We start from the raw sequence: 23294 nt of genomic DNA, 5'->3' as shown, positions 1-23294 counted from the left end.
CTGCCTCCTGCATGCCCCCCGGCTGGGGATCGAGCCTTCAACCTGGGCATGTGCCCTGACTGAAAATTGAACCAGGACCTCTTAGTCCATGAAACTATATTCAATCCACTGAACCACATCAGCCAGGCTCACTTTATTTTTTAAAAGCCTTCATGATGATCATATAAAATAGTCTCTGTGGCAAGTTGGACCCTCTGGAAGCAGACAATGAGACAGAGTTTGGAATGTAGGATGTTTATTAGGGGTCAACACTTATGAAAGGAAGATCTGGGAGAAGGAGGATTAGACAGAGGGAGAGGTTGAATTGTGATTCAGGCTTGAAAAAACATTGGTCAATTTGGCAGGGAACTCTAGAGCAAATGTTACCCATCAGAATTGTCCTGTTTTGGGCTGAAATGGCCAGGCATTTATACCCCTGCTGTGCTCAGCCATTGGATTTGGGCTGCCCTCAGAAAGGCCTGACATTGGACAAAACAGCAGTCTGCAGCTGAGAATAACCCTGAAAGAGCTGACAGCTGAAGTCTGCAGCTGATCACTCCCCACATCCAACACACTGAAAGGGGATCTGAGGGGGCATCTTTGCATCTACCACCCACCTTCATCGTAATTAAGTTCCATGAGGTCAGGGACTCATCCTCTAATAATCATTGATATAGTGCCAGCACTTAGAACACTGCCTGGTTCATAGTTGGACTCAGTAAGTGCTGACTGAATGGAAGGAAGGGAGGGAGGAAGAAAGAAAGGGAGAAAGAAAGGAAGGAAGAAAGGAATCAGTTACTAGATTGAAGACTTTATAAAGATTATGCATAAAATAGTGCTTTAATAATTTCATTCTAGTGAATAATAGAGCTCCTCAATCATTCATCATGAAAATGTTTTAATCAGTTTTCTGCATTCCTCTTATGTTATGGAATCATAGAATAACAGAATGATGATGCATCTAACAACCTGAAAAAGTCTGTGCTCTCTTCGGTCAGATTTCCTTTTAGACAGTGTCTTAATCTGCTTGAGCTGCCATAACAAAATACCATAGACTGGGTGTCTCTTCTCTACCCTCCTTCATTCTGATTCCATGCTCTGCAGGGAAGCCCAGTACTGTAAGGTTTCTTTTTGGATTTGCCTCGGGAATAAATGTGCCAATCAGCAACCATGAGTATCTGCCCCACATACACTTCTATCAGTTAATTAGTGTTTTATTTTAGTTACTCAATTATTATTCAACATTCTATTTTATACACCTATCTCTGGTGAATGTGATTAGTGTAGGTCAGAATCTGAGACACTGTTCACTTCTGGATCCCCTGACAATGTCATAATTCTACAAAGAATGAACCTAAGACTAGACACAAGGAGAACAGTTCTTTGATGCTGTAAGAAGAACATTCCTTTTGGGCCGTGTCTAATGCTTACAGCAATTTGTAAGGACAAAAAGATATTTTTTGAATGCTGACTTTATTATGAAATCCCTGTAAACTCATGCAAGCCTTTCTCTGTTTACCTAAGGAGAGTTTTATAGAGATAAGAGATATAAAATTTGTTTTATAAAATTTACTTATAGCACTTGTCTTCTGAGGGTAACAATTATAGAATTACTTTGAGCTAATTCATACCTAGCACACATAAATATCACATAAATGCAACCTCCAAGGCAATTTAAAACTAAACAATATACTCACATATGTATGTGTTTATTCAATAATGCATTGCATTTAGATAGGGCATTATGGTTTCCAAATGTGTGCAAGCTCACTTGTTCCTTGAGGAAGCAAGGAAGGCTGGTGTTAATCCACCCAAGGTCACCTACTGAGGAAATGGAAGAATGAGGCTTTAAGTTCCAGCCTTCCCAGGGATGGCACAGCTCTGTTTTTATGGTTTTACATGAACACTTGAATATGATGATCCTCTTCTCCAAGGTTCCCAACATTTGGCATGCGTGTAAACTTGTTCTAACATTCTGTAGACATCTCCTAAGCTTACCTATCCATCCGATCATGCACTTCATGTGCTCCACAGAGAAAAAAAGGAAATCTGGCTAACTTGGAATATAAGAGAAACTGCTCATACTTCCTTTTCTTGAAACTATCCTCTTGGTGCTCACAGTTAAAAAGAGCTATCTGATCCAAAGAGTAACCTAGATTAAATATCTACAGGGGATGTTAAATCAGACTTGATAAAGCAACAAAAGGAGTTAATCAGGAATGAGCATGATCTACAGCTCACCACATAGTTAAATTAAGCTCACAACACACTATGAATAAGACAGAGTTTCTTGTGCCAAGTTCCAATTTATCTTCACTAAAACTAATTTAGGAGGGAGGGATGTCCTTGTTCTACTTCACTTCAAGTCTCCTTTAGCCTTTTTATTTTTCTTCAATCATCAAGGTTCTGTTGATCTACTTCTTTCTAGGAAAAATGTGCTGTGTTTTCCTTTACTCTCATACACAATACTCTGACACTAGTGTGGTTTTCCCCCCACACCAGACAATTCTCTGACACAAACTGGGTCTATTCTATTCTATTCTATTCTATTCTATTCTATTCTATTCTATTCTACTCAACACTAACTGGAGTTGGCACAGACCCCATGGGTTAAGGGCTCAATCCCATAAGACTGCCTCCCACTTCAGACACCAATTGCAAATAGTAGGTTCCCAGGTTACCCACAACTTCTATCCAACTTGGTTACAAATCAGAGAGTCCCATGACCCACTTTTCAGATTCAATAATTTGCTAACATGGCTCACAGAACCCCCCAAAAACCAGTTTACTTACTAGGGCTGATTTATTATAAAGGATATTTCATAGGATACAAATGAATAGTCAGATAAAGAGGTACCTAGGATGAGATCCGGAAGGGTTCTGAGTGTAGGAGATTTCATCCTCTTGGAGTTGGGGTGTCACCTTCCAGACACTTAGATGCATTCACTAAGCTGGAAGCTCTCTGAACCCCATACTTTTAGGATTTTTATAAAGGCTTCATGACATAGGCATGATCTATCATTAACTCAATTTCCAGCCCCACTTCACTTCCTGGAGGATGGGGAGTGGGGCTGAAAGCTCCAAGCTTCTAATCACAGCATGGTTTTCTGCTGTCTGGCCCCCATCCTGAAAGTCTCCAGGAGCCCACCAAGAGTTGCCTCATTAGAACAAAAGACAGTTACCCAGGAAAACTCCAAGGGATTTAGGAGCTCTGTGTCAGGAGTTGGGTATTAGGATAAAGGATATTCCTAGTGCTCTTATCATTAGGAAATTAAAGGTTTAGGAGCTCTGTGCAGGTTTTTTTTTTTTTTTTTTTATCCTCACCCGAGGATATTTTTACATTTTTTGTACAGATAGAGTGGGAGGGAGAGAGAGGAAGGAGAGAGAGAGAGAAACATCGACGTGAAGGGACACATCGAGTGGCTGCCACCCGCACGACCAACCAGGGCCGGGGACAAACTGCAACCAAAGTACGTGCCCTTAGCGGGAACCGAACCCAGGTCTCTCTGGACCGCAGGCCGACGCTCTAACCGCTGAGCCAAACTGGCCAGGGCTCTGTGCAGGTTTTAAGATGGAGGTTTCATGGATGACTTTGGTGGTAATTGTGTTGACTGCTTGTCTTCCCTACCACCTGCCTAGGACCGGCTAGTCTCCGTTTCCTGCCCTGGGTTCTTGGCCTCTCTCTGAGCTCCCAGTCACTTTGAGCTCTACCCCAAAGTATAATTAGACGGAGGTTTCTATAGTCTTCTGGATGTGAGAAGGATTATCTAGATAGGGCCCATGCTGTGACTTTCTCCAGCATCCAGCCCTGAGTGCCTTAGTCTTTCTTCTACACTCACTACTGGCGTCCTTCTTGCTGAAGTGAAGAGAGAGATCTGTTTGCTCTCTGACCCTAAACTTCATATATATGGTATTTCATATTCTTTCATCCCTTATCTGGACCAAAATTGGGACATGGAATAGGAAAACCTATGAATGTTGTGTCATGATCTCACAGGGAATCTCTCTAGGCAGGACTCCTTGGTGGATGTTGCACGTGATAATTCACATTTTGCTTGATTAGTTGAGGATCACAGGGAAGGCAAGTTTTGAGTGGAACTGACAGAAGGTGGGAGTGAGGCTGTGCTCTGCATGGGAGAAGTCCTGTCACATTCAGGTCAAACAGCCTGAAGAAATGCTGAGAGGTAGCAGGCAGAATCAGAGGGAAATTAAAAGTTTGAAAACTGTGTGAAGCACAAATCAAACTGAGATCATTCTAAATTACCTCACTTTTCTTTTTTATTATCTGATAAGTCTAAATTATATCTAAACCTACAATTCTAAAGGTATCACTAAAGTGTAGTTTGTTTTATGTTATTTCTTTATTTTTCATATAGATTTTTTTTTTCTTTATTGATTTTAGAGAGAAAGGGAGAGGGACAGAGAGATAGAAACATCGATGAGAGAGAACATCAATTGGCTGCCTCCTGCACACCCCTCACTGGGGATCGGACCCACAACCTGGGCATGTGCCCAGACCAGGAATCAAACTTGTGACCTCTTGGTACATGGTTCAATGCTCAACCACTAAGCCACACTGGCGGGGCTCTTTATTGGGTTTTTATAAATTTAAAAAAACCTCCCATACCAGACCATATAATTTGTTATTAGTGGCCAGAAAATTCCTATTAAGAAGGAAGAATCTTCTGCCTGGGATGATAAAAACAGTTCTAAAATGGACAGTGGTGATGGTTACACATTATGAATGTACTTAATGCCACTAAATTGTATACTTAAATATGATTTAAATGGTAATATTTTACATGTGTTTTTTATGACAATTTAAAAAAATTTTAGAGGCAGAACACCAAGGCAGGACAGAGACCTTCAATCTTTTTTTTCTTCGAACATTTAGAAACCTTAGGAGAGGGAGACAACTTAGTATAACAGAAAGAGTCTGGCCTTTGGAGCTGCGCCGACCTTGGCTCCCAGTGAGGTCCTGTCCTCATTAGCTGTGTGACTTTAAGCAAGCTTCTCAGCCTCTTTTGTCTCAGTTTCTTATGGTTGAAAAAGAGATATTAACTACCAAGTAGAGTCTTTGCTGGAATTAAATAAAATAATGTCAGTGTGGGATTTATAATATACCAAATTAGTTAGTCTTAATCCCTGATGCTTTTAAAAACCATCCATGCTCAGACTGTACTCCAGCTGGACACCCACCACTGTCCGAAGGGCCTAAAGAGTGATGACTCCTGTTGTTTAAAGCAGGCATCCGACCAAGTGTTAGTGCAAAGCTCCTTTCTGTATTTAGTGCTTCCGTTTTTTATACTTCTTGCCATTATCAACATTTAGGACATAGGGGACAATGGGACACTGGGAAATAATAAAAAACATTGGCCTCTGACCCCAGTTTCTGGCACAGAGCTCCTAAACCTTTAATTTCCTAATGATAAGAGCACTAGGAATATCCTTTATCCTAATGTTTGGTCTTTTACCCTTTGCTCCTCCTGTCTCTCCGCACCTGCTGGCACTTAACAACATGACAGTCTTGTATATCAGTGCTGTGGTTGGTGGGCTTTCAGATTAAGTATCAAATCCTCTCTGACGGTTTGGTGATAATACCAGTGAAGTGAGAAAGGAAGGCAGAGACTGGGGAGTCAGCTCTTCAGGAGAAGCAGGATGAATTCCAAGGGCCCTGCCTGGGCACAGCTATAGTGGACCTTACTGCGAGTAGCTTAGGGTCTCAATACTTCTCGGTCTCCTATTTCACTGTGTTACCCAAGAGTGCAAATGGTATGTCCGCCTCCCCCACAACCTCCTTTGTGACTTAGAAATTCCCAGATTTTTCAAAAGAATCTGATAATAGTAGTTTCTATTTTTCCCACACAGAATGGCCAAATTCTCTAAGAACCTGCACTCTTTGAGAGTAAACTTATTTCTGTAGCAATCTTGTGGGTTAGTTGGAACAGTAATAACTACTTATCAGATGGCATCTAGAGAGAACAGAGAACTGCCTAGAGGGAAAGACATGATCTATTGATTTGTTTAACAGATATTTACTGAGTGCTGTTCTGAGGGCTTTGATTTTCTTAACTCCTGTAATTCACACACTAACAACATTATCCTCGTTTGATAGATGTGAAAACAGGCATGAAGAGGTTAAATCACTGCATTTGGACACACGGGTAGCAGGTGACAGAGCAGTCAGATGCTGGAGCCCATGCACTTATTATCACTCAGTGTTACTACAGGCTTGTTACTACCCAGCCTCACTGGGTGCCCAGGCTCTGTGCCCCGCTGGGAATAGCAGGGAGACAGCTGAAAAGGCTCTGCCTCTGTCTACAGAAATGCACTGAATCTCAGCTACTACAAGAGCGAGCCTGCCCATCATCTCCTGCTCACATGTTCCAGACAGCAAACATCAGACAATAAGTGTTTAATATACCTAAATAATGGGGTGTTTGACTGAACACCACTATAAAGAATAATATCTAGTAAAAAGTATGTAAAACAGAATTTTAAAATAAGGAGGTAGAATGACATTATGCCAATGATCCTGTCCCCAAGACTAAAGGAAGGTGGAGAAAAAGAGATCATGACTGCTTATTTAATAGAGTTTCTAGAAAGCAGTATCTGATTACCACTTCCTCTAGTTGTCTTGGAAAGTGCATTTATGCCCAAAGGAGAAAGGGAGAAGGTCATCAAATCCAAATAACTTCAAACCAACTCCCAAAGCAAGCCTGGCAAATAACCCGCTTCCGGAAGCTGAGAGGAGCTCCCGAGAGAAGAGCTCAGCTGGGCACCACCCAACAGGGCTGCCAGACTGAGCCAATAGAAATGCAGGACGCCCAGTGAAATATGCATTTCAGATAAACAATGAATAATGTTTTTTTATAAGTATGTGCATGTTGTTTATCAATTCAAATTTAACTGGGATTCCTGTATTTTATTTGGCAACCCTACTCCCAACACTAAAAAAGTATACATAGTATAGTTTCCCCTAGATACATTAGCCTTCCTGCCTCATTATACCCCAAAGAACTGACCTTCTTTCACTGAAAAGAAAAACTGTTTATGAAATGATGTAGGAAACTTAAACATGTCTGATATAAATCAAATCAGGGTATCAGAAGTGCAAAGTGAATTTTATTATTGCTGCTGTTTTTCCAAGTGAAAGAAACAAAAGTTATGTAAACTACCTGGCTGAGAATAAAGAGAAACAGGTTCTAGTCCTAGACCTGGTCCAACTTCCCACCACCAACCCTGCTCCCACCCAGATCCTGGAAGTACTAAGTGGTGGAGGCTGGAGGAAGAGGGGTAGAGCTGGGAACATTTGTGTATGTTCGTGGGACTTGCAGGTTGGAAACAAACTAGTTTAACATTTAAAAGTGCACATTTATTTAATTAATATAATTAGATATTTTAGTGATTATATTAATAATCACTAAATCATAGATATTTAGTGATTAATAATATATGTGCCTGTTGTTTCAGTTAAAAATAAAATTTAGCCTGGCCGTTGTGGCTCCATGGTTGAGTGTCGACCCATGCACCAAGAGACTGCAGGTTCGATTCCCAATCAGGGCACATGCCCAGGTTGTGGGCCAAATCCCCAGTGTGGGGCATGCAGGAGGTGGCCAATTGATGTTCTCTCTCATTGATGTTTCTCTCTCTCTCTCTATTATCAATAAAGAAAAAAAATTATAAATAAATAAATAATAAATAAATAAAATGTATACATATCTGTCTCTGAAGAATAAATGAGCTGGAGATAAATGGGTACAGTCTACCTCTGCCATAGTTTCAAGCCACCAATTTTTTTCCTGGGCGTCAGATTCTTCACATGTGACATGGCAGAGCTGAATTGAAGAGCTCTAATGTCTCTTCTTATTCTAGAACTCTTTGACAGGACAATTCCTCATTGGGCTTTTATAGGCTGCAGGAATTTCATAGCTCAGAAAAGGAAATTAATATCACTATTTAGCAAATTTCAGCTGAGGGACACAATCACTCTAGCTTTACTACTGAATAACCATCATAAAATAAAAAGGACTTTGCCATCTCCAGAAAAAAATGTTATATTAAATAGTAGTGCTATTCATTCTCCTGCACTAGCAAAACTTGCCAAAGAAACAGTTGTTAAAAGGCAGTTGCCTTCAGGTCCTTGCTCACCAGCCTTCTTTAAAGAAAAGTAACCCCTTTGAGTAATGAATAACAGAAGCATATCCACACTAACTGGAAAAGAAATAAGAAACTGTAATCACAAACTTGCCACCCCTAACTGTTGAAGCAGGTTGGGAGGTTTCTGAAATTACTTCTTTTGGGGCCATTTCCCAAGTCTGAAAAGATGTCTACACAATCACCGTGATCACCTGCTTACAATAAAATAATCACAGTGGGCTTCCAACCTGTGACTGTCCACTGGGCAAGTAGTAAGTCTCCTTTTACCCACATTTATATTTTGTACCTTGGTCATTTAACTCTAAATATCAACAAGGTCCATTAGTAGATGGTTGAAAGTGGTAGAAATCCATTAACTCCTGTTTATTTTGAACTATGAGTAAGAGAAAAAATAATGGCAATTTAAATATGGCCAGGCATAGCCAAAAATATGTTGAATTGTACAACAAAGTTTTAGTCAATCCAAACTTAAAACTTCTGTTTCAAAATTCCAAACCTTAGAAAAGTATATTTTAATAGCGTTGACAGAAGTTATTGAATCACAAATGAATGACTTCAAATTACAAACATTGGACTGCTATTAAAGTGACATTAATAATAATAATAATCATTACTATTGTTATTATAAAAATGTTTGCCCTTAAAACATTCCTTTCCTCAATAATTTGAAGTACTTAACAATATGCTTACTCTACTTATCCTCATGACAATAAGAATTATAGGTGCTCGGAGACCTGCGGGGAAGAACTGAGTTGTTTGGCCTCAGGACAAGGGGTGGAGAGGCAGCTTTCTCTCAGATAGATTTGCTGGCAGAGGCCTTTGTTCCTTTGGTGAGCCCTTCCCTGGGTTGAGAGACAGCTGCCATATCTGGGATTTCAGCAACCTGGCTCACAGTGTTTGCCCTGCCCTGGTGATTCCCCGAGGCCCTGCCCACCCAAGTTGTTTCCAGTGGCTTTACCATAGGATTGGCCTGTCTTGGATCCTGCTTCAGAGTTTCCTAAAATCTCTCGAACAAGCAGCATCTGGTTTTAGCAAGCCCCATACCTCCCATTAAGTGGCCCTGGGCCTGGAACTAGAAGCAGCCAGTTCCAGGGCACCTCCTGGGCACCTCCAAGCCCAGCACAAGAAGCAGCCATTGGCAGATTACTTTGTGGCTTATGCTGGGTAGCCCTGGATAGAACACAGGCAGTGACTGACCTTGGCCTAGAGCCAACACACCCAGTGGACAGCTTCAGACCACATCAAGGCGCCACCACCTAACCTCTTCCACAAGTGACATGCTTGATGAATGGACTCAGTGGGTACCAGAATTCTGCCGAAGTAAGTCTTGCTCTGTGTGGTGGGCTCCCTGCACAGTTGACCCTCCAGAGTAGTCAGGGGCCAGTGGTCAGTGAGCACAGCCAGTCCTTGCAGATAATCAGCCTGAGTGGGTCCCTCCCATTGACGTGTCAACAGTAGTCAAGACTCAATTACAACAGAAGGGTGTGCAGTTTACACTAGGGGTGCAACTTGAAGGCCCAGCTGGAATGATCAGGGAGGCTACGCCACTAGATTCAACCAGACACCTACAACAATAGGCCGCCCTATGAAGCCTAAGAGACATAACAACTCTACCTAGCACAGCCAAAATGAGGACATAAAGAAAATGTCCAAATGAAAGAAAAAGACAAAACTCCAAGAAAAGAACTAAACAAAATGGAGATATGCAATCAATCAGATGCAGAGTTCAAAACAATGGTTATAAGGATGCTCAAGGAACTTAGTGAAAACTTCAAGGAACTTAGTGAGAATATCAACAATATAAAAAAGGACCAGTCAGAAATGAAGAATGCACTAACTGAAATAAAGAATAATTTACAGAGAATCAATAGTAGAGTAGATAAAGCCAAGAAACAAACCATCGATTTGGAATGTAAGAAAGCAAAAAACACCCAATCAGATCAGCAAAAAGGAAAAAGTATCCAAAAAAATGAGGATAGTGTAAGGAGCCTCTGGGACAACTTCAAGCATGCCAACATTTGCATCATGGGGATGCCAGAAGGAAAAGAGAGAGAACAAGAAATTGAAAACCTATTTGAAAAAATAATGACAGAAAACTTCCCTAACTTGATGAATAAATAGACATATGAGTCCAGGAAGCACAGAGTCCCAAACAATATGAACCCCAAGAGGTCCACACCAAGACACATCATCATCAAAATGCAAAAGCTTCAAGGCAAAGAGAGAATCTTAAAAGCAGCAAGAGAAAAGCAGTCTGTAACCTACAGAGGAGCTCCCATAAGACTGTCAGCTGATTCCTCAAAAGAAACTTTGCAGGCCAGAACAAAATGGCAAGTGATATTCACATTGATGAAAAGCCACGGCCTACAACTAAGACTGCTCTATCCTACAAAGCTATCCTTTAGAGTCGATGGACATATGAAGAGTTTCCCAGACAACAAAAAGCTAAAGGAGTTCATCACCACCAAACCAGTATTATATGAACTGTTGAAGGGTCTTCTTGAAGGAGAAGAACAAAAATATGAACAATAAAATGGTAATTAATATATATCTATCAACAATTGAATCTACAAACGAAATGCTCAAGCAGAATAGAAATACTCTCATAGATACAGAGTCTGTATCTGTAAGCAACAAAAATGAGGAAATAAAGAAACATGTCCCAAATGAAAGAAAAGAACAAAACTCCAGGAAAAGAACTAAACAAAATGTTGCTTGCCAGATAAGAGGAAGCTGGGGGCATGGGTGAAAAAGATGAAGAAATTAAGAAGTAAAAATTGGTTATTAGACTGATGAACCTCAAAGATAAGGGAGGGCAGGATGAGATAAATCAAAGAACTTCTATGCATATGTGCATAATCAATGGACACAGACAATAGTGTGGGGAAAGTAGGAGGGGGGCGGGGTTGGGGAGTAGGGGGTTAATGGGGAAAAAAGAGGGGACATCTGTAATACATTCAACAATAAAGATGAGTTAAAAAAAATTATAGGTACTGAAAAGAACAAAGTGACTTTTGAATTATTCCATTAGTACTCAAAATGAAAGGGAAGAACTTTCTTTATTTTCCTTTTCAATCAATATGGATAATTAACCAAGATAAATTAGTTCCCAAAGTAGATCTAGGGTAGCTGTCTATTCAACTTAAATTCACTTAGATAATTGCCAACTCTCCCATATTCTTTTCCAATTCTACCTATGCTTAATATCTGGCTTGGGATAAAAACATAGGTAGAAAGAGAGATAAGCTCAGGTTTCTCCTCTGGATCTCTGGAGAGAGCATTCTTCGTCTTTTGTTCATCTGTGGGGCCAGGCTATGTCTGCCGTCCCCAGGAGTCCTCGTCCAATCAGTGTGCTGAGGAGCACCCTGGGCTGCTGCAGAGGCTCCCTGCTGGGCCTGCTGCCATCTTCTACCACCGCTGTCTAAGGTATAGGCAGGGTGAGGAGAGTAGACTAATTATGGGTACAAAAGAGTTTCTGGAAAAAAAATTTTTTTTTTCCACAGAAAATAGCAGAATTTTTTTTAAAAAAGGACTTACTGGCCCTGGCCAGTTTTGCTCAGTGGTTAGAGTGTTGGCCTGCGGTCTTGAGAGACCCAGGTTTGGTTCCCGCTAAGGGCGTGTACCTCGGTTGTAGTTTTTCCCTGGCCCCGGTTGGTCGTGCGGGTATCAGCCATTTGACGTGTCCCTTTCACGTCGATGTTTCTCTCTCTCTCTGTTCCTCTCTCTCCCTCCCACTCTACCTGATTAAAAAAAAAAAAAAAAAGAAAGAAAGAATAAATAAATAAAACGACTTACTGAAACCACTCCAAAAGGTGTTCTAAAATGCTGAGCGTTGATCCTGGATTTTCTGTATGCAGAGCCGAATTCAGCCCTTTGCTTTTCAGAGCAGAAAAATCTGGAAAATAATTATTATTTTGGTTCACTCAGTGCAACTGTTTTTAACACCTCGCCTGCATCCTGGGTCACCCTCAGTGAAACCAACTTTGCAGTCTAGAACTCTTCCATGACTTAATCCTTAGCTTTTTTCTCCCTCCATCCCTCCCTTATCCTCTCCCTCCCTCTTGTCTTCCCTGCTTTCCTTTCTGAACTTGTTTCCTTTTCTCTCTCTCTGCCCTTGCTAAGCTTCCCATGTCAGTCCCTCCTCCCAGGCCTGGGCCTGTCAGAAGACCCTTACCTGGTTTTTACAGCAGCCTATCTAAGAGAAATATAATGCTAGACACATGTATCATTTAAAATATTCTAGCCCTGGCTGGTTTGGCTCAGCAGTTAGAGCGTCGGCCAAAGGACCAAAGAGTCTTGGGTTCGATTCCGGTTAAGGGCACGTACTTCGGTTGCAGTTTGGTCCCTGGCCCTGGTCAGGGTCGTGCAGGAAGCAACCAATCGATGTTTCTCTCTCTCTCTCTCTCTCTCTCTCTCTCTCTCTCTCTCTCTCTCTCCCCCACTCTATCTGAAGCTAAATGGAAAAATATCCTCCAGTGAGAATTTAAAAATAAATAAATAAATAAATAATTTCTAGCAGCCACATTTAAGAAAAGTAAAAGGAAACAGGTGCAATAAGTTTTAATAACATATTTTATTTAATCCAATATATCAAAAATAGTATCATTTTGATATGTAATCAGTATAAAAAGAAATATTTTACATCTTTTTTTATATTAAGTTCTTGAAATCCTATGTATATTTTATACTGACAGCACATCTCAATTTGGACCTGACACATTTTAACTACCCGATAATCCTCTGTGGTTGATAGCTGCCATGTAAAACAGTACACACGTGGAGAATAATTTGTCTTCTCCAGTGTTACTGTGGCAGAGATTGATAATTACCTCCCAACATTCACTTTCTCTTTTTAGTTTAAAAATAGAACCCCAATTTTTAGGTTCTATTTCAACCTCTTATGCAGTTCAGCATGGCCATGTAACCAAGTTCAGGCTCGACCCATTTTAACATCTGGCTTGGGATTAAAAAAAAAAATTTAAAAAGCGAAAGTGAGCTCCGTTCTCTCCTCTGGTGCTCTGGAAGGGAGAAGAGCATTCTTGGCCTTCTTTCACATGTTGGAATAGCCTTGGAATGCGATCACGGAGCTCCAGTAGCCCTGGGCTGCTGGTGTCTGGACTCTTATGTGAGAGAGAAATAAACGTCTGCCTTATTTAAGTTATTGAAATTTGAGCTTTTTCTGAGCCCTGTCTTAACTAATGCATTTCCATAAGATGGTTTTTGTTTACAATAAGATCAGTCACAGCAAATAGCAGGAAACCTTGGGAAATACTTTGTGGCAATGTCCTCCCCAGTGTCATATCTTTCTACGGCCTGTCCTCCAGAGATATTCTAAGTGTCTACATGCACAAAGAGCCTTTTGATTCACTGAATAAAGGGAGCTCTCTATAGCTGGTTACCATCTTCATTGAGAGAAACAAGCTTACCATGTCTCCTTTACCTGAAACTGCCTACTGCCATGTGTTTCAGTGGGTGAGAAATTGTCAGTTATATAGAGTAGAGATTCAGACTATATTTCACTTTAGCATTTAAAGCTGAGAAATAAAAATCTTGTTGTCCTGGCTCACAAGGGTCAAGTGGAACATTATGATGCACAAGACTGTCTCATTCATAATAAAAAGGGGTCCCTCCATCTTTTAGAACATGTTTCTTTGAAAAGTGCTCCAAAGGCAATTCAAACCAAATAAAAAGAAAGATGAAGTGCAGTGAGCAGAATTGTGTGAAAACTTGCCTGAGGGAAACCCTGGGTCACTTGGACAATGAACTTTTGCAACCAGAAACTTTCCTCTTATAAAAAGGGCTGCACCCAAACTTTGCTTTCCACAGGACCAGTGGCTTCTTTTCCTGGCAAAGGGCTAACGCCAGGACACAGCAGGCACTGGCTGGCAGGTGGTGATCATCAAGAGACCCACCTTACACAGCTGAAGAAAACATTACTAAAATTTTAAAAATACATTTCCTCAGTCACTTTGGGAAGTGTCTGGCAGTTTCTTTATAAACTAAGCACACACCTACCCTGTGATCCAGCAATTCCACTTCTAGGTATTTGCCCACGAGAATTGAAAACATATGTTCACACAAAGTCTTGTACAAGAACGTTTGCAGCAGCTTTATTTATAATAGCCCCAACTGGAAACAGCTGAGGTGTCCATCAACGCGGTACTGGCTAAACAAACTGTGGTATTTTCATTCAATGAAATTCTAGTAGGCAATTAAAAGCAATGGATAACTGATATGCTCAACAATATGGATAAAACTCAAAACAATTATGTGGAGTAAAGGAAGCCCCCTTACATAAGAGTTCATGCTGTATGATTCCATTTACATAAAATTTTAGGACAGGCAAAACTAATACATGGTGGGAAAATACTAGAACCGTGACTGTCTGTGGGAGTTCAGACAAGAATTGATTTGAAAGGGGCAGGAGATATAAATAAATAAATAAATATATATATATATATTCTATATCTAGAGTGGGGTTTGGTTAACACACATTTACACAGTTGCCAAAATTCATTGAATGGTACTCTTAAAATTTGTGCAATTCATTAAATTTTGTTTATTGTGGTAAAATGTACATACCATAAAATTTACAATTTTAACCATTTTTTTAAAAATATGTTTTTAATGACTTTTTAGAGAAGGAAAAAAGGAGAGACACATTGATTTGAGTCAGAAGCATCTATCATCTGCCTCCTGCACGCCCCCTACTGGGAAATGTGCCTTGACTGAAAATTAAACAGGGACCTCTCTGTCCATGGGACAATGCTCAATCCACTGAGCCACACCAGCGGAGCCATTTTAATCATTTTTTAAATATACAATTTAGTGGTATTAGGTAAATTCACATTTTTGTGCAATCATTACCACTACTCATATCCTAAGTTTTTTGTTTTTTTATCATCCTAAATTGAAACTCTATACCCATTAATAATTCCACATTATCCTCTCCCCATGGCCCTTGGTAATGACTACTCTACTTTCTGTGTTTATGAATTTGACTATTCTAATTTCCTCATATATGTGGGATCATACAATATTTGTATTTTTGAGTCTGGCTTATTTCATTTACCATGCTTTCCAGGTTCATCCATGTGTGAAATGTATCAGAATTTCATTCCTTTTTAAAGCTGAATAAACACCACATTTTGTATATCTATCTATCCATCGGTGGACCTTTTGATTATTGGGAATAATGTTGCTATGAACATTGACGTGCAAATATCTGTTCAAGTCCCTGCTTTCAATTTTGAGGATATATATCTAGAAATGGAATTGTTGGATCATATGGTAATTCTATTTTTAATTTTTGAGGAACTGTCATATTATTTTCCATATCAGCTATACCATTTTACATTCCCACTAGTAACACGCAATGGTTCCAATTGTTCCACATTGCCAACACATGTTATTTTGGCTTGTTTTTATAATAATCATTCTAATAGATTTGAAGTGATATCTCATTGTGGTTTTTATTTGTATTCCCCTAATAATTAGTTATGTTAAGCATCTTCTTTTCAGCTTATTGGCCATTTGTATATCTTTTCTTGAGAAATGGCTATTGATGTCCTCTGCTCAGTATTTAATTGGATTGCTTGTTTTCTGTTGCTGTTGTTGAGTTTTAGGAATTCTATATACATTCTGGATATTAATCCCTTATCAGCTATAATTTGCAAATATATTCTTCATTTCTGTGGGTTGCCTTTTCACTCACTTGCTACTGTTCTTTGATGCACAGAAGTTTTAATTTTGATGAAGTCCAATTTTCCTATTTATTCTTTTGGTGTTATGTCCAAGAAGTAATTGCCAAATCCAGTGTCATGAATCCTTCCCTCTAAGTTTTCTTCGAAGTGTTTTATAATCTTAGTTCATAAATTTAGATTTTTGTTTCATATCAGGTTACTTTTTTTAAATTTTTTTTTATCCTCACCCGAGGACATTTTTCCATTTTTTGTTCAGATAGAGCGGGAGGGAGAGAGAGGAAGAGGGAGAGAGAGAAACATTGATGTGAAGGGACACATCAAGTGGCTGCCACCCGCACGACCAACCAGGGCCGGGGACAAACTGCAACCGAGGTACGTGCCCTTAGCGGGTCAGGTTACTTTTTTTATATGATGTCAGATAATGTCCCCACTTCATTCTTTTCCATGTGGATAGCCAGTTTGTCCAGCACCATTTGTTGAAAGTTTGTCCTTTCCCTATTGAATGGTTTTGTCATTCTTGCTGAAAATCATTTGACAATATATTCAAAGGTTTATTTCTGGACTCTATTTTATTTTTTTATTATTATTTTTTATTTTTTTAAATCTTTATTGTTGAATGTATTACAGATGTTCCTCATTTTTCCCCATTGACTCCCTCCTCCCCACTCCTGCCCCCTCCTGCCTTTTCCCACACTGTTGTCTGTGTCCATTGGTTATGCATATAAGTTCTTCGGTTTATTTCTTCCCAACACCCAACGCCTTTCCCTTTGAGGTTTGTCAGTCTAGCAATGAATTTGTACTTCTTAATCCCTTTACCTTTTTCACCCATTCCCCCAATCCCCCTCCCACCTGGCAACCAACAAAATGTTCTCTGTATCTATGAGAATGTTTCTGTTCTGCCTGTTCCTTTTATTTGTAGATTCCATTGTCGATAGATAAGTATTCATTACCATTTTGTTTGTTCATATATTTAATCTTTTTCTTCAAAAATACCCTTCAACATTTCATATAATAATGGTTTGGTGGTGATGAACTCCTTTAACTTTTTCTTGTCTGGGAAACTCTATATGGCCATTGATTCTAAATGAAAGCTTTGCAGGATAGAGTAATCTTGGTTGTAGGTTCTTGCTTTTCATAACTCTGAATATTTCTTGCCACTCCCTTCTAGCCTGTAAAGTTTCTTTTTTTCTTTCTTTTTTTTTTTTTTAAATTCTCACTTGAGGACATTTTTCCATATTTTGTTCAGATGGAGTGAAAAGGAGAGAGAGAGAGAGAAACATCGATGTGAAAGGGACACATCGAGTGGCTGCCACCTGCACGACCCAACCAGGGCCGGGGACAAACTGCAATCGAAATACGTGCCCTTAGCGGGAACCGAATCCGTATCTCTCTGGACCGAAGGCCGATGCTCTAACCGCTGAGCTAAACCGGCCAGGGCTGTAAAGTTTCTTTTGAGAAATCAACTGACAGCCTTATGGGAACTCCCTTGTAGGTAACTAATTGCTTTTCTCTTACTGCTTTTAAGATTCTCTCTTTGTCTTGAACCTTTTGTATTTTGATGATGATGTGTCTTGGTGTGGGCCTCTTGGGGTTCATCTTATTTGGGACTCTGTGCTTCCTGGACTTGTATGTCTGTTTCCTTCACCAAGTTAGGGAAAGTTTTCTGCCATTATTGTTTCAAACAGGTTTTCAATTTCTTGTTCTCGCTCTTCTCTTTCTGGCATCCCCAAGATGCGAATGTTGGCACGCTTGAAGTTGTCCCAGATGCTCCTTACACTATCATATTTTTGGATTCTTTTTTCTTTTTGCTGTTCTGATTGGGCATTTTTTGCCTCCTTATATTCCAAATCAATGGTTTGCTTCTTGGATTTACGTACTCTACTATTGAATCTGTGTAAATTATTCTTTATTTCAGTTAATGCCTCCTTCATTTTTGACTGGTCCTTTTTAATGCTCTTGAGGCCCTTACTAAGTTCGCTGAGGTTCTCACTAAGTTCATTGAGCATCCTTAAAAGCAGTATTTTGAACTCAGCATCTGTTAGGTTGCTTATCTCTATTTCACTTAGTTCTTTTCTTGGGGTTTTGTTCTGTTCTTTCATTTGGGACCTGTTTCTTTGTCTCCTCATTTTGGCTGCCTCCCTGTGTTTGTTTCTGTGTATTACTTAATGAGAGGTATGGGGCTCGCTGAGACCAGATGCTGCTCGTTTGAAAGGATTTAGGAAAACCTGAAGCAGAATCCAAGACAGGCCAATCCTATGGTTAAGCAACTGGCAACAGCTTGGTTGGGCCTGAAATTTGGGTGGGGCAGGGCCTCAGGGAATCACCAGGGCATGGCTACCAGTGTGAGCCAGGTTGCTGGAGTCCCAGATATGGGACTGTCTGCTGCCCCAGGGAAGGGCTCACCTAAAAATCAAAGGCCTCGCCCTGGCCAGTTTTGCTCAGTGGTTAGAGCATTGGCCTGTGGTCTAGAGAGACCAGGGTTCAGTTTCCGCTAAGGGCATGTACCTCAGTTGCAGTTTGTCCCCGGCCCTGGATGGGTCGTGCGGGTGGCAACGACTCAATGTGTCCCTTTCACATCGATGTCTCTCTCTCTCTCTTCCCCCTTCCCTCCCTCCCTCCCACTGTGTCTGAACAAAAAATGGAAAAATGTCCTCGGGTAAGGATAAAAAAATTAAAAACAAAACAAAACGAAGGCCTCTCCAGCCCTCGCTCTAGTGCCAAACAGCTCAGTTCTTCCCTGTATGTCTCTGGTGCCCCTCAAGCTGACTCCCCTCCAAGCTGAGAGGGAGTCTGATAAGTCTGTGTGTGGGCCCTTTAAGAGGGGCTGCCTGGGGCTCTAGCTGCCTGAGCCTCAGTTCCCACTGGTTTTTCCAGCCAGAAGTAATAGGGACTTTTCTTCCTGGCACTGGAACCCTGAGCAGGGCATCTAGTGTGGGACGGGGACCCCTCAGTCCTCAGGGAGGACCTTCCCAGCAGAGGAATCCTCCTGATTTTTTATCCGCCACACGTGGGTGTGGGACCAGCCCATCGTGCCTCCGCCCCTCCTACCAGTCTCGATGTAGCTGCTGCTTTAATTCCGTAGTTGTAGGACTTCCATTCAGCTCAATTACAGGTGGTTTTGAATGATGGTTGTTCTGTAGTTTAGTTGTAACTTTGATGTGGTTGTGGGAGGACGCGATACCACATTTGCCTATGCTGCTATCTTGACCGGAAGTCCTGGACTCCTATTTTATACTGTTGGTCTATATGTCTATCATTATACCAATACTATATTGTTTTAATTAGTGTACCTTTGTAGTAACTTTTGAAATCAGAAATTGTAAGTCCCCTGACTTTGTTTTGCTTTTACAAGATTGTTTTAGCTATTAAGATTCTCTTGAGATTCCCTATGAATTTCAAAATGAATTTTTCTGTTTCTGCAAAGAGCATCATTGAGATTTTGACTGGAGTTTTTATTGAATCTGTAAATTGCTTTGGGTAGTAATTTCATATTAACAATATTAAATCTTCCAATCCATGAACATGAGATGTCTTTCCATTTATGTGTTTCTTCTTTAAATTCTTTCAAGAATGTTTTATAGTTTTCAGAATACAAGTCTTTCACCTCCTTGGTTAGGTTCATTCCTAAGTATTTTATTCTTTTTGATGCTATTGTGAATGGAATTGTTTCATTAATTACTTCTTTAGATTTTAGATTGTTAGTGTACAGAAATACAACTAGTTTGTGGGTTTTGATTTCATATCCTGCAACTTAGCAAAATTTATTTATTAGTTCTAACTGTATTTTTGTGGAATCTTTAGGAATTTCTACATATAATATCCTGTCATCTGCAAGCAGAGATAATTTTACTTCCTTCTTTCCAATTTGGATGCTTTTTATTTTATTTTTTCTTATCTAATAGCTCTAAGACTTCAAGTTTTATGTTGAATGAAAGTGACAAAAGTGGCATCCTTATCTTATTCTTTAAACAATTTATTTTTTTATCCTCACCTGAGGACATTTTTCTATTTTTTTGTTCAGATAGAGTGGGAGGGAGAGAGAGGAAGAGAGAGAGAGAGAGAGAAAGAAACATTGATGTGAAAGGGACACATCAAGTGGCTGCCTCCCGCGTGACCCAGCCAGGGTGGGGACAAACTGCAACCAAGGTACGTGCCCTTAGCGGGAACCGAACCTGGGTCTCTCTGGATCGCAGGCCAATGCTCTAACCACTGAGCCAAACTGGCCAGGGCTCCTTATCTTATTCTTGATCTTAGGGGATTCATTGAAAGTTAGGGGATTCTTGGGTTATGCATATATGCATATAAGTTCTTTGGTTTATCTCTTCCTACATCTCCCCCCTTCCCCCCACTCCCAAGGTTCATCAGTCTAACAACAAATTTGTACTTCTTAATGCCCATCCCCACACCCTCCTTCCCATCTGGCAACCATCAAAAAGTTCTCCGTATCTATTAATCTGTTTCTGTTCTACTTATTCATTTGGGTTGTAGATTCAGTTGTTGATAGACATGTATTTATTGCCATTTTATTGTTCATATTTTTTATCTTCAACATTTCATATAATACTGGTTTGGTAGTGATGAATTCCTTTAGCTTTTTCTTGTCTGGGAAGCTCTTTATATGTCCATCAAGCTTTGCTGGGTAGAGTAAACTTGGTTGTAGTCCTTGCTTTTCATCACTTTGAATATTTCTTGCCACTCTTCTGACCTGCAAAGTTTTTGTTGAGAAATCAGCTGATAATCTTATGGGAGCTCTCTTATACGTACCAAACTGCTTTTCTCTTGCTGCTTCTAAGATTCTCTCTTTGTCTTTAACCTTTTGCATTTTTATTATGATGTGTCTTGATGGTGTGTGCCTCTTTGGGTTCATCTTATTTGGGATTCTTTGTACTTCCTGAACTTGTATGTCTGTTTCTTTCACCAAGTTAGGACGTTTTCTATTTTTTTTTTTTTTTTTCAAATAAGTTTTCAATTTCTTGCTTTCTCTCTTCTTCTGGCATCCCCATTATGTGAATGTTGATATGCTTGAAGTTGTCCCAAAGGCTCCTTACAGTATCCTAATTTTCTTTTTGCTTTTCTGATTGGGTGTTTTTTGCTTCCTTATTTTCTAAATCAGTGGTTTGATTTTTTGGCTTTACCTATTCTACTATTGATACCCTGTAAATTCTTCTTCTTTTTTTCTTTATTGATTTTTAGAGAGAGAGAAAGGGAGAGGGGAAAAGAGACAGAGACACTGATGACAGAGAACATCGATTGACCAACTCCTGCATGCCCCGCACTGGGGATTGGGTCCACAACCTGGGCATGTGCCCTGACCGGGAATCGAATCAGTGACCTCTTGATGCATGGGTTGATGCTCAACCACTGAGCCACACTGGCTGGGCCTGTGAATTATTCTTAATTTCAGTGAGTACATCCTTCATTGCTGACTGGTCCTTTACTATGCTTTTGAGGTCCTCACCAAGTTCCTTGAGCATACTTATAACCAGTGTTTTAAACTCTGCATCTGCTAGATTGCTTATCTCCATTTTGTTTAGTTGTTTTCCTGGAGTTTTGTCCCGTTCTTTCATTTGGGACATGTTTCTTTGTCTCCTCATTTTTGGCAGCCTCCCTATGTTTGTCTATATATTAGACAGAGTTGCTATGTCTTTTATGTTTGGTAGGGTGGCATATCATAGTAGTTGCCCTGTAGGGTCCACTGGCACAGCCTCCCTGATCACCTTAGCTGGATACTTGAGGTGCACCCCCCATGTGGACTATACACCCTTCTGTTGTAACTGAGTCTTTTTTTTTTTTAAATGGGGAGAAAGGGGGAGAGAGAGAGAGAGAGAGAGAGAGAGAGAGAGAAACATAGACATGAAAGGGACACATCAAGTGGCTGCCACCTGCACGACCAACCAGGGCCAGGGACAAACTGCAACCAAGGTACGTGCACTTAGCGGGAACTGAACCTAAGTCTCTCTGGACCACAGGCTGACACTCTAACTGCTGAGCCAAACTGGCCAGGGTATAACTGAGTCTTGATTGCTGTTGGCACATCACTGGGAGCGATTTACTCAGTCTGATCAGCTGCAGGGACAGGTTATGCCCATTGACCAATGACCTCTGACCACCTTGGAAGATCAGCCATGTGGGGACCCACCACAAAGAGCAAGACTTACTTCAGCAGGTCTCTGATACCCACTAAATCCACCCCTTGAGTATGTTGCTTGTGGAGGTGTTTGGGTGGTATTTGGATGTGGTTTGAAGCTGTCAAATGTGTGTGCTGGTTCTGGAGCCTCCTAGGAGGCACAGGCCAAGGTCAACCACTGCCTGTGCTCTACCCTGGGCTATCAGGCATAAGCTACAAAGTGACCTGCAAATGGTTGTTTCTGGTGCTGGGCTTAGAGGTACCCAGGAGAGGCCAAGCTGTGAACCAAGGCCACCTGCTGCTAGTGCCAGGCCTGGGACCACTTAGCATGAGGTATGGGGCTTGCTTATATGAGAGATTTTAGGAAAATCTGAAGCATGAGCCGAGGCAGGCTATTCCTATAATAAAGCCAATGGAAACAGCTTGGGTGGTCCTGAAAGTTGGGTGGGGAAGGGCCTAAGGAAATTATCGGGGTGGGAAAAACAGTTTGATCCAGGTCCCTGTATGTCGGCCCCCTGGGAGAAGGGCTCACCAAAGGAACAACAGCCTCTACCAGTACATCTGTCCAAGAGAAAGCTGCCCTTCCTGCTCTTGCCCCGATGCCAAATTAATCAGTTCTTCCCCGTATATCTCTGGTGTCTTTCAAGCTGCCTCCCCTATTCTGGAGTTCAGAAAGAGGGAGTCCAGGTAAGTTCATGCTTGGGCCCTTTAAGAGGAAGGAACTGCCTGGGACTCTAGCATCCTCAGCCTCAGTTCCCACTGGTTTTTACAGCCAAAGTTATGGGGATTTCTCTTCCAGGCACTGGAACCCTGAGCTGGGCACCTGGTGTGGGACAGGGACCCCTCACTGCTCAGGGAGGACATTCCCAGCTGAGGTAGCCGTCCTGATTTTTATCCGCCACACGTGGATGTGAGACCAGCCCATCCGTGCCTCTGCCCCTCCTAACAGTCTTGACCTTCCCTCTTCTTCAATTTCATAGTTGTAGAACTTCCTTTCAGATCGATTTCAGGCGGTTCTGAATAATGGTTGTTCTGTAGTCTAATTTTAATTTTGATATGGATGTGGGAGGAGGCTAGTTCTGCCTTTACCTATGCTACCATCTTGATCGAAAGTCTCCAGGAAATATTTTTAACTCTACTTAATTATATATATGCTGAAGTACTGATTGATTGATTTTAGAAAGAGAGGGAAAAAGGGGGGGGAGAGAAAGAGAGGGAAATATCCATGTGAGAGTGCAACATTGATTGGCTGCCTCCTGCATCCCACACACTGGGAATTGAGCCTGCAACCCGGGCATGTGCCCTGACTGGGAATCAAACAAGCA

Source organism: Molossus molossus, unplaced genomic scaffold (assembly GCF_014108415.1).
Source record: "Molossus molossus isolate mMolMol1 unplaced genomic scaffold, mMolMol1.p scaffold_m16_p_6, whole genome shotgun sequence".
NCBI classification, from domain to species: Eukaryota; Metazoa; Chordata; class Mammalia; order Chiroptera; family Molossidae; genus Molossus; species Molossus molossus.
The sequence above is the reverse complement of the archived record's forward strand: the minus strand, read 5'-3'. Positions refer to the sequence as shown.